This window comes from Mycteria americana, chromosome 1 (genome assembly GCF_035582795.1).
Source record: "Mycteria americana isolate JAX WOST 10 ecotype Jacksonville Zoo and Gardens chromosome 1, USCA_MyAme_1.0, whole genome shotgun sequence".
Classification (NCBI taxonomy): domain Eukaryota; kingdom Metazoa; phylum Chordata; class Aves; order Ciconiiformes; family Ciconiidae; genus Mycteria; species Mycteria americana.
Genome location: NC_134365.1, coordinates 191,905,877 through 191,927,716, shown reverse-complemented (window position 1 = coordinate 191,927,716; position 21,840 = coordinate 191,905,877). Strand labels below are relative to the sequence as shown.

The window sequence follows — 21,840 nt, the reverse complement described above, 5'->3', positions numbered from 1 at the left end:
GGAATCCAGTTTTTATCCTTAATCAAATCTGTCTGTCTTCAAGAGCACATTTTTTTTGTAGGAAGTAATTGTACCATAAAACAAGAGAAGTTTTAAAAAACAAAATTTTAGATTATCCCAGTAACTGCTAATTTATACCAAGCAAATCCAGTGAGGTGTAAATTTCATATTTCCTCATTGTTGTAACTAATGGCTAGTGTAACTGAAGAATTGCTGGCTTTCACCAGTAATACACCTCCTGCTATAAAGTATTTGAGGCAGACATGTTCTGAATATATTTTTCATATAATACTATGATTTTAGGGTAGTTAAGACCTCCTATGGAAAATTATCAGTTGAGAAACAAAACTTTGAATACAGAAAGTATAGGAAGTGAAACATCACTTTATATAAGCTTTGCAGTTTGTGATTACTAAATAGGTGATTCATTAATTTTTAATTTTTTCTTTCTTTCTCTGATTAAAAATCACAGTGAAAGTATTTTTATTAATGCTGTAACAGTGTTTGGGTAACATGCCCAATATGCTCCCAAATAAATAAATATTTCAGTCTGTCCAGAAACTCTGCTCTGAATGTACTGCACTTCTGGGTTTTTTTTTTCCCCCCTCCTTTTTTCTTCTAGTTCTCTTAGGAATATAAGGATTTCACAGAACAGTTCTTTGAATTTGTTCATTCTTTTTCTTTTTTTTTTTTTTTCTGTACAAAAGCAATTACATTCTTGTTAATGAAAATCAGGATTATATTGCAAGGCAAAGGTATCTAAGGCTCCCTTGTGACATATTTAAAAGGTGAAAGTTTGATGGAGTGTTCCTTGGTCTGACACAAGTTCAGAGTATTTCTCATAGATTCTTATTCAGCAAAAAAATATGGTTTCTGGTTCACAACTGTAGATCAAAGGGATTTTAAATTTAGGGCCTAATCCTGCAAAATTTTAAATACACAAGTAGTCCTAATGACTCACTACCATGAATAAGGATTTGCAGAATCATGTTCTCATTAGATGCAAACTTTATTTCCTTTAATGAATAAAATATATTAAGGTATTTGAACTTTGAGACAAGTCTAAATAATTTTTATAAAGTCCAAGGAGAAGAGTTTTGCAGTAATGCAGTAATTGAGTCTTAGTCATTTACAAGCTCAAATATCTTTCAAGAGTGCTGCAGTTGTCAGTTATCATTAGAATCCACTTTCTAAGTGTTGATTGGCTCTAGAACATTTTTATGCTGAAATTTGGCCCATATTAATTTTTTTTTTCTAGAACTGTTTTCTGTTTGGTAGTCAGCATGGCTGTTTCATGACCCAAAGAGTCGGTGAAACTTTCAAGAGAGATGTGGGGTTTGTTTGCTTTATTTTCTTACTCTTAGCCTCTGCTATTGCAGTTCTTATTTAGCAAAACTGCCATTTATTTTGTTGGAAGTTGAGCCTGAAAGAAGGGCTGCAGTGCTGGCCCCTTAAAAATAGTTGGTGTGGCTATTGCAAATTGTATGCTTGACTTTGTAAACTGTTTTGCAATATCTAATTGTAATGAGGCTGAAGAGATAAAAATGTACAGACTTCTTTGCTGAAGTGCTCCTCGTGTAACTTTTCATGGCCACTTTTGCTATTCGTACTATATGTATACACTTGAGGCTCTACAGACCTTGTTGACTGAATCATAATTTGAAAGCTGACAATGCATGCTTATTGCTCATCTAAAAGAACTGTTGCAGATTACTTTGTCAACTCATCTGTGCTTTCTTTAAGAACTTCTCTTGCTTTTTAAAGGCAACTTAAATAATTTTCCTGAACGAGTTTTATGTAGCTATAAATGCAACCCATGCCTAGTTATTACAACACATGTAAAATCAGCCATTGTTTGAAACCCTATGATATCTTAGGCATGGCTGTTCTAAGTTTTGAAATCTGAAACAACTGCATTTTCTGGATTTTGTTAGTTTAAAATAGATCCAGCCCTAACATTATTTTAAAATGGAGTTTTGTATACTATTAGATTTAAATAGACATTAACTTTTATTATTAGATTAGGCATTTAATGAAACATGTATATAGGAAGGATTTAAGACTGGTATACTTACACCTCATTTTTCCTTGTCTGTTGATAAAATGGTCTTGCAAGGCAATAGAAAAGAAAAACAAATTACATACAAATTCTTTAGGAAAAATAGTTAAAACATGCTAATTGGGATATTTAAATGTTTATTCTTCTCACTCAAATGCAAATATGTGAAAGTAAGGTATTGCACCTTTTTTATTTTTAATTTTATATATTTATTTATTTATTTATTGCAATAAAAGCCTCAGTAGAAATTTATGTAAATCCATACATTTAAGCTGTGGGTGAGGGAATGAGAAATGTAATCAGAGTTCTTAAATGTTCAACTACTGTATTGATGGCTCATTAATCCACCTTGTTTTAGACTGCTGTTTGCGCACTAGCATGAAAAAAGGCATGTATGAAGATGCAATTGCTAATTGAGTAGTGTATTTGAATAAACCACTGTTTCTAGCTTTGTTAATTTTGAATTTATTTTAAATACATGGATATTCACCATAAATTTTTTTCTAAGTTTGTTGGGGGCAGGATTTTTTTTTTTTTTTCAGAGAACAAGTTTTTTCTGTTACATTATTCTAAATTTTACAGCAATATTTTGAGAAAATTAGCGCTTTTTAGCAAAATATGCTAAGATAACCTATTCAAAGCAAGAAATCAGCAATATCTATTTTTTTAATTTGTGCAGTACTTAAAACTCCTAGTAATGTGCAAATATTGCTAAAATATTTACACCTTTCCATTAACCCACTAAATTTTAAGAGCTTGCTTTTTACTTCCTGTGAGACTCCTGTGGGTTTTTTTGTTTTGTGGGTTTCGTTGGGTTTTTTTAAGCCTTCAGGCAAAGATTTGCATGATTTTATCCATCCACTTCTTAGTTGATATGAAGAGTGATTTTTTTTTTTTTTTTTTTTAATTTTTCCTCTTCCCACAGAAGGAAATGGATTTAAGTATTAATATGAAAGTTAACATAAACATTTTGAAAGTATTATGATTATGAACATGATTATGATCTTCCCAACTTCAAAATAGATAAAGCATAATATAAGTCACTTTTAGATTTAGACAGGACTTCCAGTGGATCTGATAAACCAAAACATTTGCTTTAGAATTTCTGTATTCTTTTGGAGCAAAATTTTCTCATGGTAGAATGGGTAGATACTGTGGTCTTAAGTGTGTTATCACTTCAGTAATTCTGAAAACACTTTGATTCCTCCTGTTACAAGCTAGTCCATATTTTAGTCAAGACCAAGAATTAGAAAAGGAGGATGCTCCATCTGTTGTGAAACATTGTAATGGCTCTTATGAGAAAGTCTATCTCTAAATCAAAATGTACATTCAAAAGTCTATTGCAGAACAGAGTTCTCTGTTGATACTGTCACACTTATGTCAGTATCTTGCACATGCAAAAAACCTCCTTATCAAAAAGAATGGTTATGTGCTGGTTACCCTGTCCCTATGTTCCCCAAAACCAAAAGATTTTTTTTCCAGGTTCTCAGGAGAAGGGAGAATGATGCTTTTAATGCCAAGCACAGGAGTTATACAAGCAGCAGTCAAATGTGTATTTTTCCTTCATCTGTTTTATCACCTAACTCTAACAATATGTTTCAGGTCTCAGGCAGAGTGAGTATTAGTTAGGGATTATAGTTCTGTATGACGAGAGTATTTTTTTAAACAAAGGGTCATATGCTTATCTTTAATGCTATGTATGTGGAAATCCATAGCCTGTATGATATGCAAGTGTTACTAATATGTTCTCCATACTTCTTTTAAGTCCTAAATTTATGGTTTCTGTAATCAATTCAAGAGTAGATAAAATATGGTTTGAAATAAACTCACAGGAAAATGCTTGCACTTTTCTTTCTGGAATTACCAGGTTTAAAATCTGGATCTTCATTTGCATGGTGCCTGTTTTGCATCCAGGTTTATAGTGTAACTAGGAGACTCTTGAATTAGCAGTGAGGGAATAATTCCTTCCAGGGTATTAGTACTGCTAGACTGTGTTCTGTTTTTACACCAGCAACTCTTCAATTTTCAGTAAGGTTTTGATCCCAGCTATGTCACTGTAATTACAGTGAATTTGGCTGTAAATACTGACTGTTTCAGAAATTGATATTTTTCTGAAACTGCATAAGAAACTAACAATGTAAAATACAAGAATGTTTGTAAGTTACCTCTTAAATTTATTGTCCTTGATTTTTTTTTTTCCTTATTTAGATACACAGATTTCTTCTTGCATTTTTGGCGTGTAATACTTCATTTGTCAACCTCACAGTCTTCTGACCTGAAAATGATCATTCAAAATGCTGTTCAAATTTTTTTTGTTTTATTTTTAGATTAATATAACTTATGTTGCTGACCCACTTTCCATTTGTAAAAACCTGAACAGAATTTGTCATTGAGGTAGGAATTCATGAAGGCTAACACTAGAGGGCAATTCAAAGTAGCAGCTTACCCCAGAAGAGTTACCGGTGCCTGTGGCCCTGTGTTGAAAAAGAGGGAGCCTATGGAGACTTTCTCAGGGTCTCCCCCAGGCAAAAGCTGGTCTTTGTGATTACCCTCTAAATCATGTATTTAACTCGCTTTTCATATCCTTGAGTGCTCCACTGAATGAGGAGGAAGTTAAGCCAGTTCTTAGGCTTTGCTGAATTAGAAGTTAAGAAACATCCTCCACAGTGTCTTGCCTTACTCACTCTTGCCACTGTCAAAAAGGCATCACTTATTCAGTGGTATTTTTTGTTTGTTTGTTTTTAATTTGCTCTCATGTGCTACATTGAACCCTTTGTCTGAAAGATACTGGGGTTTGGGAGGTAAGGTAACATTGCACTGAAACTTATATACCTTTTGTTAAGTATCAAGGAAAACGGAATATATGGTGAGTAAAAAATTTTCTTACAAAATACTGCAAAGTTATGCAAATTAGTAAGATGGTATACATAATTAATTTCATTTTTAAAAAAACAAAACAAACAAACAAACAAAAACCAACAAACCACACCACAAACAGGATAAGGCATCAGACAGGTACAGACAGGTACTTTGTGTCTATAATTCTATCAAGGAAAATATATTGAATGTAAAAAACAAACAAACATACAAAAGTAGTTGAAGAAAGATGAGCAATCCGGTGCTGTATTTAATATTTAACTGAGGAGGAGAGATCATCTGTGTATATTGTGCACAATTTATATAACAGTGCATTACAAAATAAATTACAGTTTTCACAGTTGCAATGTTCGTTATAGATTTACAGAACATCCTGAATGCTTGTAAATAATAACCTGTAATGCAAATGGTGATGTCATGGTTCTTGAAAAGCACTCAAGAATTCTTATTTTAGCAATGCAGAATCTCTCATTATATTGAAATGTATGCACCCAGCCATGTAAATGCTTGTGCCACAGTACAAATTTCAGCACAAGGACACTCAATGTGTGTGTGTTTATACCTATCTGTCTATCTAATTTTATATACATATATATTATTATATCTCTTATGTGTACTTGCATATAAAAAAGCTAATCTAAGATTAAAATGGCATGATCATTCCAACACTGTATCAGTTTTTCAAGTACTATTATCTTTGCATTCTTTTGCACAACTTACTATAAATGTCTAAAACTCATTCTTGCTTTAACTGCTCTCAAGTTTGGTGTTTTTTTTTTTTATAAAGCATAATTACTTACAATCACTCTGGCAGTGCCACAAATCAATAGAAATATTACAATGCATTGTTACAGTAAACATTTACACCTGTTTTCTGCAGGTCTGATCAGCAAATCCAGTGCAATTTGAAAATATGTAATCTGCTGGCAATGATGTGCCCAACCTTAATTGGTGCTGGAGCCTTTGGAAGAGAAATTGTGTCACCACACAGTATATAGTCCAACAATGACTGACCTTGATGAATCTGTGAAAGAAGAAAATAGTTTTCTCACTTCTTAACTTGCAAAATGCACAAAAGAAAAAAAATAATGGAACATGTGGAATTTAACCCACTGAAATTGTTAGATTCTCTGGGTTTTAGGGGAGGTTTTTGGTGTTGTTGGGGGGGTGTTGAGGAATTAGTTGATAATCATGTACAGTGATAAAGAGGTCTTAATCACACACATGAACTCTTGATTTTGAGAATGTGAATATTTATACCAAATCTAGCTGGATACTTGAGTGCTTAAACCAAGCATACATGTAAGCTTTTAAGGAACTGAATCCTTAGTCTTTTGCAGGTAAGACACTACCAATTTAAGAATAAGCATTTTCATGCCAACATAACTCGTTTCCTCTTTTTTTTTCCTTTTACCAGCTTGATTTTTGGCCCTAAATCAAAGAGATAAGTTCTGTCGTTAAGTTAACATTAAGGCTGTCTTCAGAACTTTGTTTATCTGAACAAAGCAAGAACAAATGTGTAAGTACCAGCAATGTGCAGACCAATATTGCAATATTGGTCTGTTCTATCTTTAAGCAGGTGGTTTCATGTGGCAGGCTGGAAGAGAGACTCTTTTTCTTCCCAGCTTTTGACAAAAAGATGACGCATATGACTCAGAATTAGAAGGGGAAATCTGCCAGTTTGCATCAGTTCCTTAACTTGTGGGCTGCTATTCACCACAAGGAAAATCAGTATACTCGCACCAGTGCTTCTTGAGAGATGAGGAGTAATCATTTCTTTCAGAAAGTGTAGGATGATTGGAGTAGGCCTTTCATATGTTACACTAGGCTTTTCCTATAATAAGATATTTTTCAATTGTATTACATTTTAGGAATAAAAAACCCAAATAATGTTCTTAAATGCTACATTTAATGTTTAAAATAGGAATCAGACATATTATAGCTTAATGCAGAGTAAAAGCAAAGGAATCTGCTTCCTTTTGAAAACATAAAACTTCTGTTTTGCTGGCACTGAAACTCAAAAACCATTGTAGATCTCCACAGCCAAAAGGTAAGTGTTTTTCTATTTTTTTTTAACCTAATTCCACATATCTGAATCTCCAGTTCCAGCTTTTAAGTAAGTTAGTAGGACTGAAAAAAAATTAAATATAGTAACTTTGAGGGCAGAATCCATCTGTTTTGAAGGGGAAAATAATTACTTGAAGTAAGAAAGATCTGATTTTTCAAAATGTCATGCTTTAGACCTGCTAAAAAAGATAATGTACAACTTAGTGATAATTCCGATTCTTTCATATAGGTTTGGGTTATGATGGACAGAGACTTCTTGCAATACTGATATTTGCTAAAAGAATGTACTGTCAACTAGCTTTTTATTTAAAAAAAAAAAAAAAAGCCAAATGCTAATTGTTCAGAGATTAATGTTGTCTTTTTTGTTTGTGGATATTTACTAGGCAGTTTGATAGGGCTGAGAGTATAATTTTGGTGTGTTGGGGTTTTTTTTTTGACTACTACTGTGCTTTAGGTATTAGATTATAAATCTTTTTCTTAATATATTAACTTCTAGTTAATTCAGCATGGTTTTACTTTAAGCTTGTTAGTGAAATATTGAAAATCTAGCTTAATATAAAGCCATAAGAGGCACCCAGCATCCTTATCTTTTCTTTTCTTTTTTTTGTTTTTTTCCCGGTGGATAAAGTTCCTTTCACTTGGCAAAACTATTGTTGTTGTTTTGAAAAAGCATATCCTAAGTGAAGTTCATTTTCTAGCTAGAAAAATGAACTTCACTGCTTAGCAATCTGTGTCAGCCTTAGAAAGCACCATTTTATTTTGCATTAGCTCAGTTCTGCGAGTAGTGGGTCTCATTGACGGGGAAGTGGGGAACCAACCCATAAACGTTTTTGAAAGGGAGTAATATGCATCTTTCAAAAGGTATATTCATACTTTCAAAGTATATTCATAGAAGATAATCTTCTATGAATATTTCATGGAGGAGTGGGGGGAAGATTAGAACAGCCTTCTGAGTTGCTGCTCCTGCATATTTCCTCAGCTACCATTGAATAAACAATAATCTAAGTAGATAATATGACTGGGAATCTGCACCCCAAAGGTTTTAAGGACACTTAAAACTTCTGCTGAAGTGACTAATTAAATAATGAATTTGTAGAAATACAGCTAAGGATTGGAAAAGTTATAGCAATTGCTAGGATGTGTTCCTCTGCTGTTATCTAGTGGATTCCCTTAACAGTTGATTTCTTCTAACAGTTCAGTCTCACCTTTCGTAAGTCATACAGTTGTCTGGCATTTTATAGAAGTCATGTAGGGATGATGTCAAGAAAAAGACAAATTTACTGTCTGAGCAGAAGGCAGGCTTACAAAAAGTAACTTCTTTCAGGACAGGAAAAGCTCTCTGTTCTGTGGCCTTGGTCTTTTTGTGCTTTGACCCTTATTTTATAGCATTGTCACTCTGACCCTAAATCTTTGGAAGCAGACATGCAGCAAATTTAGCCCTTTACAAGTGGGGTTGCATTCTGAACTATGGGCCTGGTTTTTGTCTTTAGGCATTATAGTTCCATACCATGCTGAGGTGTAACAAAATCAAAATTTAAGACTTCTGGTTTTGTGTAGTGCAAGTAGTAGTATTTACATATCAGGACAAATTTTTTTTTCTATATTGCTATGTTACTGTCCTATGATTTATTATTATTTACCAACATCAGATAAGATAGCAACTAGGAAGGCAGTCTGGTGAACACTGACTGATGTAGTTTCCACTTTCCCAGCAGTACTTAGGAAACTGATCCTGTGCACAGACCACCAGGATTCCTGCAAAATGCTACTTGAGTATTAAGTAGCCTGTTAAGGACAAGAAATGCTTTGCTGTACATTATAGTTAGAAGATTTAAATAGTAATACCTGCATGGCTTGCTTTCATAAAAGACTGGGTGCCAGCTTAGGAGAGCACAAAATTTTACACTAGGCCTGTGACTGCTCCCTGGGCTAAATGAGCAAGTCTTCCAAGAATTTAATAAAACTACCCTTTTTTTTTTAAATTCTTTAAAAAAGCTAGAAATTAATGAAAAGGACAGAAAACTAATAGTCAACTGATATGTTTTGAGGGTTTTTTTTTTAAGAATCTGATATATTTAAGAGGAGAACCTGTTTCCCTATCTTAATAACTTTCCATTATATAGCTGGTTTGTATTATATGGGTATTGTTATTTGAAGAAGGATTGTTCCATTTTCTCTTTTACCAGCAATGATTCTATATACTTCAGGTTTTGTAAACTTGAACTGTAATCATAAGATAATCTTTTCTGAAGGTAATAGTGTAATAATCTAAGGATATGTTTATTGGAGAACTTGAAAAAAAAATGTATCTTTTTTTTTTCATCTGAAAAGGTGTTATGAATTTTTTTTTTAAATACTAATATAGAAACTTAAGTTGTATTTTAAGACAGACCTGGATTTCTTTTGGTAGATCCACTAGACTGAGTATCAATATTTTTTTGTGATAAAATCGGGGGGAAAGGAACTTTTTAATGACCACTATAATGAAATATAAAACTTACTTCATAGAACTTAGAAAATAGCTTCTTCGTTTTTTCTTAATTTTGTATGTGTCCTTTCAAGCAGAAAGAATGCTGGTACAGATTGAAAGTGTTCACACAGTTTTCTTCCTGTGTGCATGCCAAAGGTGCAGGGAAGGCAGATTTTTTTAAAGTTGTGTGCAAGCTATACCAGTGCAATCAAGAGGGATCTGGAAAGCTTTTCTGAAATATAACTTTCACAAACTCTGTTAGAACCCAGAGCTTGTTACACTTTACAAGTTCCCTGTAAAGTATTTCATATAGCAGTCTATTTAATGCATCAACATCTGACAAAACACTCTTTAGAAGCTGGGAAAAGAGGTGGGAGGAGTTAGTCTTATTCAAATTTATTTTTAAGCTAGAGTTGATACTAAAATATACTGATAATATACTAAAATGTACATTGATAATATTTGTGTGCTATATCAGCTTCCCTTAGTTCTGCTTTTTTAGTTAGCAAGCTATAAAAACTGCTTAACATCCTGTACTTGTTCAAGTCAGAACTGACTACCTTTAGTTTCTTGCTTTCCACATAAATCTGCTGCATTTTGGTTGCTATTCATCACTCCAATAGAAGCATCAATATTGCAATACCAAATAACTGCCCTCACTTTGGTTTGTTTTCATTATGGCAATGGGGGGCTGGGGGGAAGTGCACCTCATACAAATGAATATGTGAGTCAAGCTAGTATAAGCAGTGGTTGGAGTGCTGAGATGAAGTAATAAGGATGTAAAACTGAATTTGATGCTGATAGACCATAACTGCACTTCCAAATTTCCAGGTATTTTATACTTCTGAATTTCTTAATGGGTTTACTTCCTGGTTTTTATTTTTAGCTGGCTTTGTTATTTTATGTTTATCTTATGCACTAGTTCTCCAGCTAGTCTAGATATGTTTGTTCATGATCCTTGCAGAGTTGGCTAGATATGTAATATAGATTCTCCAAATTTAGTAACAGTAGACTTTGGTAATCGGCAGTTACCTGCTTAACTTTCATTAGTAATATTTTACATTGAAAACAACTTATGTAGTTCCCCCAGTCTTTTGCCGTGCTTATATTGGGAAAATTGTTGACATGATCAGGAAATAGTTAACAGACAATCCCTTTTCTGTCAAAGTTTTTATGCTTGACCTTACCCATAATTTACCACCAAAACTCCAGATCAGTGCTAGTTATCTCTGTTCAAATATTCATCTTCGTTTGTGTTCAGAAAATTATCCAAAGCATTAATTGTAACTTTTTAATGCAAATTGATAATAGTCTTAGAAATATTCAACTGCTTGGTAGAAGGTATGGAATATATGGAGAGTGTGTATAAGCTCGATCCTTAATGACTGCTCCTTTTGGAGGTGAAGTGGGGCTAATTTATTTCTGGATCACAGTCATTTAATTTAAAAAAAACAACAAAAAAAAAAACCCACCCAAACCTAGCACAGAATTGCTAGGTTAGAGACAGATTGGTTTTTAGAATTGGAGTCATAAACATGAGTTCAAAATCTTACTGTTATTTCAGGAGAATAGCAATTAAGGTGTATAGTTTATTCTCTTAATTCTTCTTCCTCTGACCACAAAGTAGCCTCAAGTAAGTTGAGTGAATTAACTGAAAGTCATAGGTTATACCTGAACCAAATAATAATGCAATAGTAGCCAAAAGTACACTGATACCTTTAAAGTAATACTTTGAAATATTTCAGTTGAATCTTTTCTCCTTTTTTTTTTTTTTTTTTAAATACATGCATATCACTTTAAAGGCTGCTGACATTAAGAATTAGGGGGAAAGAGGGTTCCTTAACAAAAGCAACCAGAAGGCAGGAGTAAAAGAATATTAAACTTGCATTCACTTCTAAATGTAAGTTTTAAGAATTATCAAGAGTTATAAATTCCAGTGTGTTTGCAGTATAAATATTACAGTGTTGAGTAAGCATATGACAAAAATAAAGTGAAACTACTATTGTTTAAACTGGTGGGGGCGGGGGGAAGTAAACTGTATTATCAAGACACAGCTACATACACTTTTAGATCTTACAATTTTGATGTTTGAGAATAGAAGTGTTTAGATTTCTGAGTAGTGAAGTGAGATTATCTCTTTAATTCTGTCTTTTGCCCAGATGAATTTAGTAAAAAAAAATTATGTATTTGCAGCAAGAGTTGCAGTTGAACTGTCAATGTGTTTATTCATATTGAATGGTGTATTAGTGGCACTGAACTGTGAGCTCTGAGAGGAGAGCTTTGCAAATTCACTAGCAGTTGTCAAAAAAGCTATCACTGCAAAAATGTCCTGTCTACCATATGAGTAAGTTACTCTTTAGCTAAGAAGCTAAAGTGGGAAAACTGAGATATGGAGATGTACTTTCTGATGTCTGTGTTACGGGGGAGAATAGCACTGGTGGACAAATGATGTGATGCTTTAGACTGTGGGACACTAAAAGTCTTCCAGTGTCTTTCACCTTCAGGTTTCTACTCAAACTGAAATAAGGCTGAGAGAGGGCCACAATGAACAGTGAAGCAATAGCCTTGCTTTCGTAGTGGGTCTGCGTTGCTTTGCATTAATGAGTAAGTAACACAAGCAATGGAATATGGTTGTGTGCAAATGGTGTATAAGCACTGTCAGTGGGGAAGGTGTTTTGGCCAAGAAATATCAAGAGAGTGTCTTTGTTGTATGACCAAAAGGCACAAGGTAAATGTTTAATCTTATGTCATGTTCTTGGGCATCTAAGACAATATACAGTATTTAATAGAAAGGCGTTGATGTGTTTTACTTCAGGTCACTGAACTGTCAGATTGCTGGCTAGTGGTACCTTTTTGGATACAATATGTTACATAGAATTTTAAGAGCTTGTTATAGTAGCCAGAAATTCACTTGTAGCTGGTTTTCATGGGGTCAGAAAGAGATTGAATGGGGCTTGGTGTTGTCATAAAGTCTTAACCATAAACCAATAAAAACTGAACGTGATATTTTATATTGGCCTTGGTCTTTGATAAATCAAGTAAGGAATACTGAAATCAAGGAAAGGCTCCTTCCTTGACTGGGAACACCCCAATCGTACAAACACACACCCTTTTCTTTTTCTCTCCCTTTTTTCTTTTTTTTTCTTTCTCTTTTTTTTTTTTTTTAACAGTTTAATTGCTTTTTCTAACAGCATTCCTGACTTCCATGTATGTGTAGAGAGCCTGCTTCTATGGAATTTCAGTTCTGCGTCTTCAGAATCCTTCCCTCTTCCTCAGCAGAGCTCTCACTTTCAGGGCTTGGGGGGTTCTAATGGAGCTGTCGACATACATGATTCCCAGCTTTTATTGAGGTGTCCCCTGTCTGTCTGTGTGTTTCTCTTTTACCCACAGACCCCCATCCTAAGACACAAGGATAGGGGTAGGAGAAGCACTCTTCATAGCATGACTATATTAGCTTTATGACCAAAACACAGAGGTACAAAGCTTTGTGCAGACACTCCTGGTTTTCAATAGATTTCTGGCTTAGCTATCAGTACACTTTTTATCTTAGTCTTCCTCCTTTCATCCTTCTCCTGTTCTTCAACTTCTCTCACATACAGTCTCTTCAATTTTATGTGAAAACATGCTTATTCTCCTTACAGAGAAAATATATTTTTTTAATAGCAATGTAGAAAATATTCAGTCATGTTGTGTTTGATTTTTTTTGTTTGTTTGTTTTTTTTGGGGGCATTTTTGGTAGTAAAGTTTAAAAAAAACAAACCAAAACAAACCCCACAATCCAGTAATGCATGTAAGGTTTTGTGTTCATGTTTTGGGTGGGTGGAATTACCTGCGAGTTCTCTTACTAGTGTACTTACTGTAGAAAATAGCATAACAGTTCTGCCAAGTCTTCATTTCATGGTGTGTGTAGTTTAATTTTAGAGGGATTTACTTATGCAACAGAAAAAAACCTCCATGCTTAAGCTAGAAGCTAAAAACAACTAGGCAATTGAAACAACAGTATCTAGTTAAACACACATAGTTTACAAATGAAGAATTTGGCCTGAACATACAAATGAGAAATGTACTTCCAAAGGTATTAAATGTTGCAGCTGTCTTATTTATTCAATCTTTTAAGGTAAATCTACAAGTAAGAAGCAGTATTTTTTTCTTGCTGGAGAACATCTTTCATATTCTTTTCCCAGAAAAGTTCAAGTAAATCTCTTACTGCTGGCTAGCTTTTTGCTTGCATCTATCTTTTTCTTTATCTTTGCCTTCCACATTATGTATATATGGTGGGGATTTTTCTTTACCTCTTCCTCTCTTGGATTATGCCTAGCACAGTTTCTTCAGGGGTGAAACCAACTGTCACAGCATACCTTTACAGTTAGGTTTATGTTGACTTTGCATTCAGGTTTTACTTCACCAAGGTACTGGGTAAGTTGTGCCTATATAATCTAGCTTGCCTATTTTAGCTGTTCAATTTAAAAAACAAAGAAAGGTAGTAAGAGAGGGGAAGAGTGTAAATATATTTGTGCGTGTATAAACTGTATCAGAAATGGCTCTTTTATACAGTTCCTAAAGTAGCATTTGTAACTAGATAGCTATATGAAAACCTCAGTGTTGCTGCAGCTACCTGTAAACTTACACTGGCAAATCTCACTTTAATTGGCACATTTGTAGCAACAGACCCTTCTAGCAGAGATTGTCCTGCTGCATTATTGTAGGAGCAAAAATAGGAAGGGAGAAAAGGGAAAGTCACCAAACTTTCCCCCTTTGTGGCCTGCCAAACTTTTTTGTGCTTACAGATAACCCTGTTAATTTACAGAAGTTGTTTTATCATGAACAGACTAGAAGGCTCATTACAATGGAATGGAGTGCTGGGATCTGTGCTGTGTAAGTAGCTTTTGTCTTAATAATTTAGTAAAAAAACATTAAAGAAAGCATAATTCATGTTATCTAGGCAACCAGTAAAAGTACTGTACACACTTAAAATGCTGGCTTACTTTAGTGTAAGAAAGGGATACCTGGCAGGGATGGGAACTCTGAGTCTCTTGCCTACCTCTTCAGGTAAAGTAGCATGGTCATTCGAGGCTGTGGGCAGATGAACTCCTGCTCTTAATAACAGGAGTTATGCTGTTCTTGCTAACAATCCATTGTGGGTTTTTTTTAATATATTTTTTTCCCTGAAATTGATTAAGAAGCATTTGTAAATCTGTCTGCCCAAAAATTGTAGCAAGGGTAACCCGCAGAGGTAACAAACAGCTTGAGGACTGATACAGTACTTGACAGAGGACTGATACAGTACTTGACAGAAGCTTATTTTGAAATTAGCTCTTATTCTTTGATATATGAAAGTTGGTTTTTTTTTCACATCAGAGGTTTCCAGATGACCAAAAGTTAGATTAGAAAATAACCCAGACTTTTTTGTTTTGTTTTGAAGTAAACATCTGCATAATCTTTAGTTCCTCTAATCAGACACACAATTGTCCAGTTCCTGGTTGATGTCCCATTAAGGTATTATGCACAGTTGACAATAAAGTCTAGAGCTTCACTGTAAATAAACAGTGTAAATAAACAGTCAACTTGGCAATGGACAAATGTTTTATAAACATTTTGTAGTTTATTAATACAGATGATGTCAGTACATGGAAATGAACGTTCGATAAGAAAATTCTGCATTCAGCTTTCAGCGTATGTTTCTATTTCCTTGAAGTATGGTAGACACCTTGGCATAACGTAGCAGCACATAATGGTTTGTGGGTTTTGAAAAGGTGCAGGCCATATTGTGCTGCCTCAAAAATACAAGGATTTCATCATCGTGAAGAGAAATATCACTTATGAATTAGTCAATCTTGTGATGCTGATGTCTGTCATACTTTAGCAGCACGTAAATATTGGTGTTAAGACTGTAAATATCTCCAGTATTAACTGTGCTGCTGAAGTAAGGCTAGCCACTTCTGCATGTGAGTCATGAAAAAGGATGTTTCGTGTATTTCCTGATGCCTTTTTGTTGTTATAATTTATATGTTGATTGTTTATGAACACTTTCTTGGCTTTTGTTTGTATTTTCATCTATTCAGAAACAATATTTAGGACTTCATAGTATCTGATGGTAAATACAGAATAGACTTATATATAACTTCGAATGCTTTGGTTTACATGAAAGCTGAATTTATTAAAGTAGCCATCTCAAGCTACACCTGTCTAACAATGCTTTGGTAAGTGTGTTTATTTATATATATAACAAAATTTATAAAAATGGTGTTACTTTAAATGTCAGTATTTCTTTATTAAAACTCTTAAACCTGTGTGTTCATTTTTACAGCATTTTCTTAATGAATGGAACTGGGAAAAGTTTTGTTGTGTTTTTAGCAAAGTAAGCACATAAAGCAAAAATGCCTTTCAAAATTTTTAACAAAACTTAATAAACACTTCATTTCTTAAATCACTGTGTCTATAGACAGGTAACAATTTTATGGTTGGAAGTTTAAACTGCATATCTGACTGATTTTACTAATTTTTTTTCTTATCTTCCACTAAGATGTTTCTCTTGCAGGGGAATCTTTCATTGAGATTATTGAAATTGCTGCAGTGAGAATGGAAATTACTTGGGCTCCTTTCCTTTTAAAAGCTGCATGCAAGAACTGTGTGGTGAGTCAAATGTAGACTAATGGTTATGTAAATGTCACTAATTTTAGATACAGTCAAGATCTGAAAGTGTGTTTCCTTTTAAGATTTTCTTTTCTTCACTATCATGACTCAGTATCACTTGCTAATCTCATTAGCCCTGTTATATTTTACCATTAAAATACACATGGCTTCTTCACATAAGTGCTCGCAGATTCAAGTTTATACATCATATAGGTGTTTTAAAAGGAGAAAAAGAGCTTATCTGCACTGGGGATTTGTTTTGACTTCAGGCTTCACAGGCCTGCTACCAGTGCAGTTGCACAGGTACAAACATGACGTAGATGAATATGAATCCAAGTTGTTATAATTCATAAATCTGCATTATTTGATCATATAGAATTTCAGCCTGGTGTATGTGCTGGTAAAAATCACACTTTTCTTGTCTGCCCCTGCTGTGGATTTGAACTGGTGAAATTAGTGATGGCTAAAATTTCCAATTTAGTTCAGACCTGAGCAGTTCTCAATAGTAAAGCTATGCAGTATTAGATAGCCTACAGCTTTTCATAAAGTAAACACTTCTGTGTGTACATTTACCTACTACAGGTCTCTTAAGATATGTGGCCAAAATGAAGTTGACTACTCAGAAAAAATACGCTATCTGGCTCGAAGTTGGATAGCTTTCTCACTGAGGCTTCTTTAAGTAGCACTGTTATATTCGGTTATCTGTAACTGCTTAATACTAAAGACCTGCACACACATTTCAGCCATTTGAAAACTTAGAAATGCTTGGAAAGACCAGACTCTGTGGGTTATAAAAGAAAAAGACATTATTCTTCCACTATTCCCCTCCCTTTAAAGGTCACTGGTTTTCGTTAGCACACTGCAGACTGTGGTGCTTGCAGAGGGCCATCCATCCTGTTACTCTTTTAGATCCAGTATTTTAATGTATCTAGGCTTTTTCTCCAGGACTTCTATGAGTAGATGGGAATCTAAAGAGCTGATCAGAAAGATTTGATAGCATGTAACGAGCAAGTCTATTTGCATGGCTTTGTCCAAGTCCAGTGGCCAAACCATTTGTTCCTGACTACTTCATTGTGCCAGTGCAGGCCTTCGTGTGACTAGTGAAAGAGATTGCTTCCTTCTGGTTCACCATGCAAACCCCTATAACTGGCACAAGGCAGGGGATGGTAGGGAATGGGAAGAAGCAGAAGGGGAAAGGTTGGACTGCCTTGTTTGGTGGCCCCAGCACCTTATAGCAGTTTAGTGATGTGATGAAAATACAATTTGAGCATTTGCAGAACCAGAGCTCAACTGAGGAACAAAAGTTCCCCTCTGGATTAAGAAAATGACCTCCAGTGCTTATGAAGGCTTAATTAAATTATTCAGCTCCTAAACCTTAGAAAAGAATGTCATATTTCTTGCATGGTTCACAGGTGCGTTAATATTAGCAATTGCATTTTCCAGAGGTTTACCTGCATGGGCAGTGCCATAGCCCGTGGCTGAATGGAACTCCCTCTGCATTGCAGCTCTGGGGTCATAAGGATTGTGGCTTGTGTAAGAAAGGAAGGCTCACTGTTTTCAGTTCAGGTGCTTATTTTCTGCTAGGCTTAGGAACTGTATGGGAAAAAGATGCTTAATTCATATAAAAGAGAAATAAAAGATAGGCCCACTTGAAAATGAACTGAGACTAGTAGCTGCATGGAAGTGAAGACAACTAGTGAGAGGAGCATGTCTAAAAATCTCATGTTGAAATGTTGGAGCTGAGAACTGATAGGGGAAGGACAGATCTGATGAACTGGAAAATTGGAAGGATTGGGACAGGTTGGGCAAAGATTTTGGGGTTTTGTTTGTTTCTTGAAATTGGAAGAAGCAGCAGCCTGACAGAAGGGGATCTGGCCTGAGGCAACGAAAATGAGTCAGGCTTGGGGAAAGGGGCTTGCACACCTCAGATCATTCCTAACATTCACTAGAGCACTCTGCACTTCAGATCCAGAAGGGAATGCAGACTGTTAAGTAGTAGCTTTTGCTGTTGTCTGTGAAATCACTGTCAGTTTCATCCCCCTCATCATATTCCACACAGAAGAGGGCAACCTTATTAGTGCACTCAGCTACTTCATGAATTTTGGTCCTGAAAAGGAATCCCAAAATAACAGAGTAGTTGAGGTTGGAAGGGACCTCTGGAGATCATAGAGTCCAAGCAGGGACAGGCAGAGCAGGTTTTTTTAGGGCTGTGTTCAGTCAGGTTTTGAATACCTTCAAGGATGGAGACTCTGCAACCTGTCCTGTTCAGATAGAATTTCCTGCATTTCATTTTGTGCCTGTTGCCTCCTGTCCTGTCACTGGACAAAATGAGAAGAGCCTGGCTATGTCTTTTTTACTTTCCCTGACCCCCATCAGCAAGCATTTATAAACTTTGATAAGATCACACACACACAAGCCTTTTCTTCTCCAGGCTGGAGTCCCAGCTCTCTCAGCCTTTCTTCATGTGAAAGATGCTTCAGTTCTCTCATCATCTTGGTGAAACATTTTATTTACTTCCACATAATATGGGAACTGGAACTCAAAGGGGGAAATGCTTTTTGGGGACAAAAAAAAAAAACCCACAACCTAATAACTTAACTGTAAAAAGAACATGAAGATCACAAAATGAAACATTAAGAAGTTAGATAACTCCTGCTTTAAGATTCTGCAATCTTCATTTGCCCCCTTGTGTTAGTGTACTATGAAGCAATCTTCACGATCATACAGAATATTTAATCTAATGATAGGATTGGTCTGTTGCCATGCTGAGCCAGGGAAGATGTTTGTGGGCTGTGCAAGGAAGAAGCCTGATGCTGCTACAGGTGCTGCAGAAATTGGTAGAAAATTCTGTAGGCAATGGAACAAAAGACTGCAAGTGGAGGAAACCATGTCTTCATGATTACATCAAACGAGAATTCCTAAGAATTGGATGTGATGGAGTTTTTTTTCTGCCTTTATTTTTATGATGCTAAACAAGTTACCAGGCCATTGTTTTCATAGTACTTGTATTCCTCACTTCAGAGGTGGCTGACTCAAGACTCTCACGTCTGACGGAAACACTGGCTGTTCACATTTGCAGCTGAGCTTCTTAGGAGTTGTCATTTGAATTAAAATACTATGTAATGTTATGTCTGTTGACAGTCTCCTGTCTTCTTAAACAGGGTACTTCAAACTGTTGCATACTATTATAGTTTCTACACCTCCATGTCACATTTAAAATAGGGCTGATAGACACTTATCTCAAAGGGTTGTCGGGTTTTTGTTTGTTTAAAAAAAAAAAAAAACACACTTTTGTCTAGTAGCTGTACTACAGTAATGCATTTCCTCCTGGAATTTTCTATGGCATTTATTAATTCTGATCTCAGAGGAAGAGGTGAGTATTGTGCATCTTTTAAAGACCAGATCTGCAATCAACTTTCCTTGTTGCCAGCTCAAGCTGAGAAACGGAGTTTCCATGTTGTTGATTCATGGTCTATTCATCCAGTCTTGTGAACTCCAAAATACTCTGATTTGTGTCCTATCTTGTTACTGATTCATTTTGCATATATAGCTATTATTATTAAGCACTTGTTTGTCCCATTTTTGGAATGTGGTTTCCTGAGTAACAGCTTCAATATTCTGCAAAATCTTTTATACACTAAAGTTAATGTTCATGTTTGAACTTCAGCATATTTTACAATAGATTTACCTGTAAAGATCTATGTTGCAGAAAGAATGAACTAGTTAAATTGTAACACTATTTTCTTATGTACAGTGGTAAACAGTGCATCTTTAAAAATGTAAAGTGACCTGCACGTATGTATTTAGGACTGCTACAGGCCACTGTTCTTCACATTTCAAAAGCAGTTTTCTTGGTACTGCATATGGCACACTTTACTGAGTGAGAGAGGTTCTGTACTTGATATTCAGAGAGATCTGAAAATGTTTCAGCTTTTCCCTTAATCATGGTATCTTAAGTATTGGGGGAAATCTCTCCTAATCAGGTAGCAATACCAGCAGTAATGATTGAAATTTGAAATTTTTAGACTCCTTTATGTTCTTCATCACCACCTCCTGTCATAGAAGTCACAAGACATGATTGATAGAAATATATCCGAAGTGGTGAGCTACTATTTTACCACAGTTTAACTTGAAGTAGAGCAGCAATTCTTCATTTAAAACAAACAAAAAAGTTTAAAATGTATTTGAAGGAGCACTTATGTCTGAGATCTATGTGAGTCTCCTTTCTAAGGTGGCATTTGTAAGTGTGTATCAGAAGAAAATGTTTAACTATAAAAAGAAATAAGAAAAAATTATGGAGAAAATGCAATGGCACACGTGACATTGGTCATCTTTCTGTGAGGGGGCTAATATCACTGGGGTGTTACTCTTTCACTCTAAATTAAACAGTTTATTTCTGTTGGAAGTTATTTAATGGCTCTCAGGTGCAACAACTCAATATTTTTTTCCAAATTTGATTCACTTATAATAGCTCTGTGTTAATAAAGCAAATGAAATTTATCTAATATTGCTTCTGTCTCTTAATGTAAAACTTGAACCCTATGTTCAAAAGTTGTGAAATTAACAAATTAATTATAGCGTCGTTTATCCAGTTTGAATCTTGAATCTGAAGTATACAGTGTTGAGTAGCCAGAGGCTGGCTGACTTAGCTTCTGTTGAGAGATGGGAATAATATATCCATAATGTTTTCTTCTGCTGTTTATAGCCATAGGAGACAGCCATGGATAGAAAGTTTCACGTGTCCCTATGGTTTTTGCAGGGCAAGCACGTGGCTTTATTACCTATAAAGGAACTTTCTGTCAGCAGCTTTTACACTTTTAAGTGGTTTTAAAAGTAAAACATTTTGGAATCTCTCATAAAATACTCCAAAAAGCCTTAAGTATTATAAAATTTGAACTATATAAGGCATAAATTATAGAATATAAAGTCTCAAGTGTATACATTTCTAATATTTTATTGAAATAAAGGCAAAGGAAAGGCTTCGGGGATTATATTATTGGACCAGCTAGAATAGTCAACAATAATAGATGACTATGGTTCTACAGTCCTGTGATTCTCAAGCCAGACAAGTTTGGGACTGACAGACTCTTCCTGTTCCCTTCAGTATTAGCCTGGCCCTGATATTTCCATGGTGGTTTCACTGAATGGCTTTGGGTTAGTTTTTAGTAAGCTCAGCCAGCTGAATGTTCTCGCTCTATGAGCAACAGTGCTGGCACCAAGGAAAAGTTCCCTCCACTCTCGAGAATGGCAGTCCAGTATTAAAGTTAATTTCCATTGCTTAAACCAATGTAAGGAATATTCAGCGCCTTATTCTTCCTTTCTTGATACTCCTAGAGACAGACTTTGCCTGTCTGCTCTTTAAATAAGTATCAAAGGAGCTAACACCATCTTGGACTACCTCTTTTCTTCTACAGAAGATTGGTATCTACATAGGAAACTAACACAAAAATGCTCACCTAGGCATAGCTTCTTAGCATATGGAAACAGCTGTGACACACCTTTCCTGTCATCAAGACAATGTGAAAGTCTCCCTCTTTTCCAACAAGCAATATGTTATTTTCAGACATATCAATAAATATATAAACTGTATTACCCACCTATGTATAATGAAACTCCAGACACAAACCCAAGAAATTTCCAGTAGTATCAGACAAAGATGAAAAAGAGCTCTTCTGTTTTGGAGGTCTGAAATCTGTTAAATGACCTGTGTGACAACCAGTTTTAGGAATCGTGC

General features: G+C 35.1%; 1 long non-coding RNA gene across 6 annotated transcripts in view; it reads left to right on the top strand.

Annotated features, from left to right (window-relative positions):
* Positions 1 to 20,576, top strand: part of LOC142403672 (uncharacterized) — an 80,276-nt gene extending 59,700 nt beyond the window's left edge. For 2 of the 6 annotated variants that reach the window (XR_012773665.1, XR_012773669.1), the window contains 3 exons: positions 4,387 to 4,453; positions 6,354 to 6,455; positions 16,012 to 20,576. This is a non-coding gene — a long non-coding RNA (uncharacterized LOC142403672). The remainder of the gene's footprint in view (positions 1 to 4,386; positions 4,454 to 6,353; positions 6,456 to 16,011) is intronic. The other 4 variants (XR_012773668.1, XR_012773671.1, XR_012773670.1 and 1 more) reach the window with 3 other exon arrangements.
* The last annotated feature ends 1,264 nt before the right edge of the window (positions 20,577 to 21,840 follow it).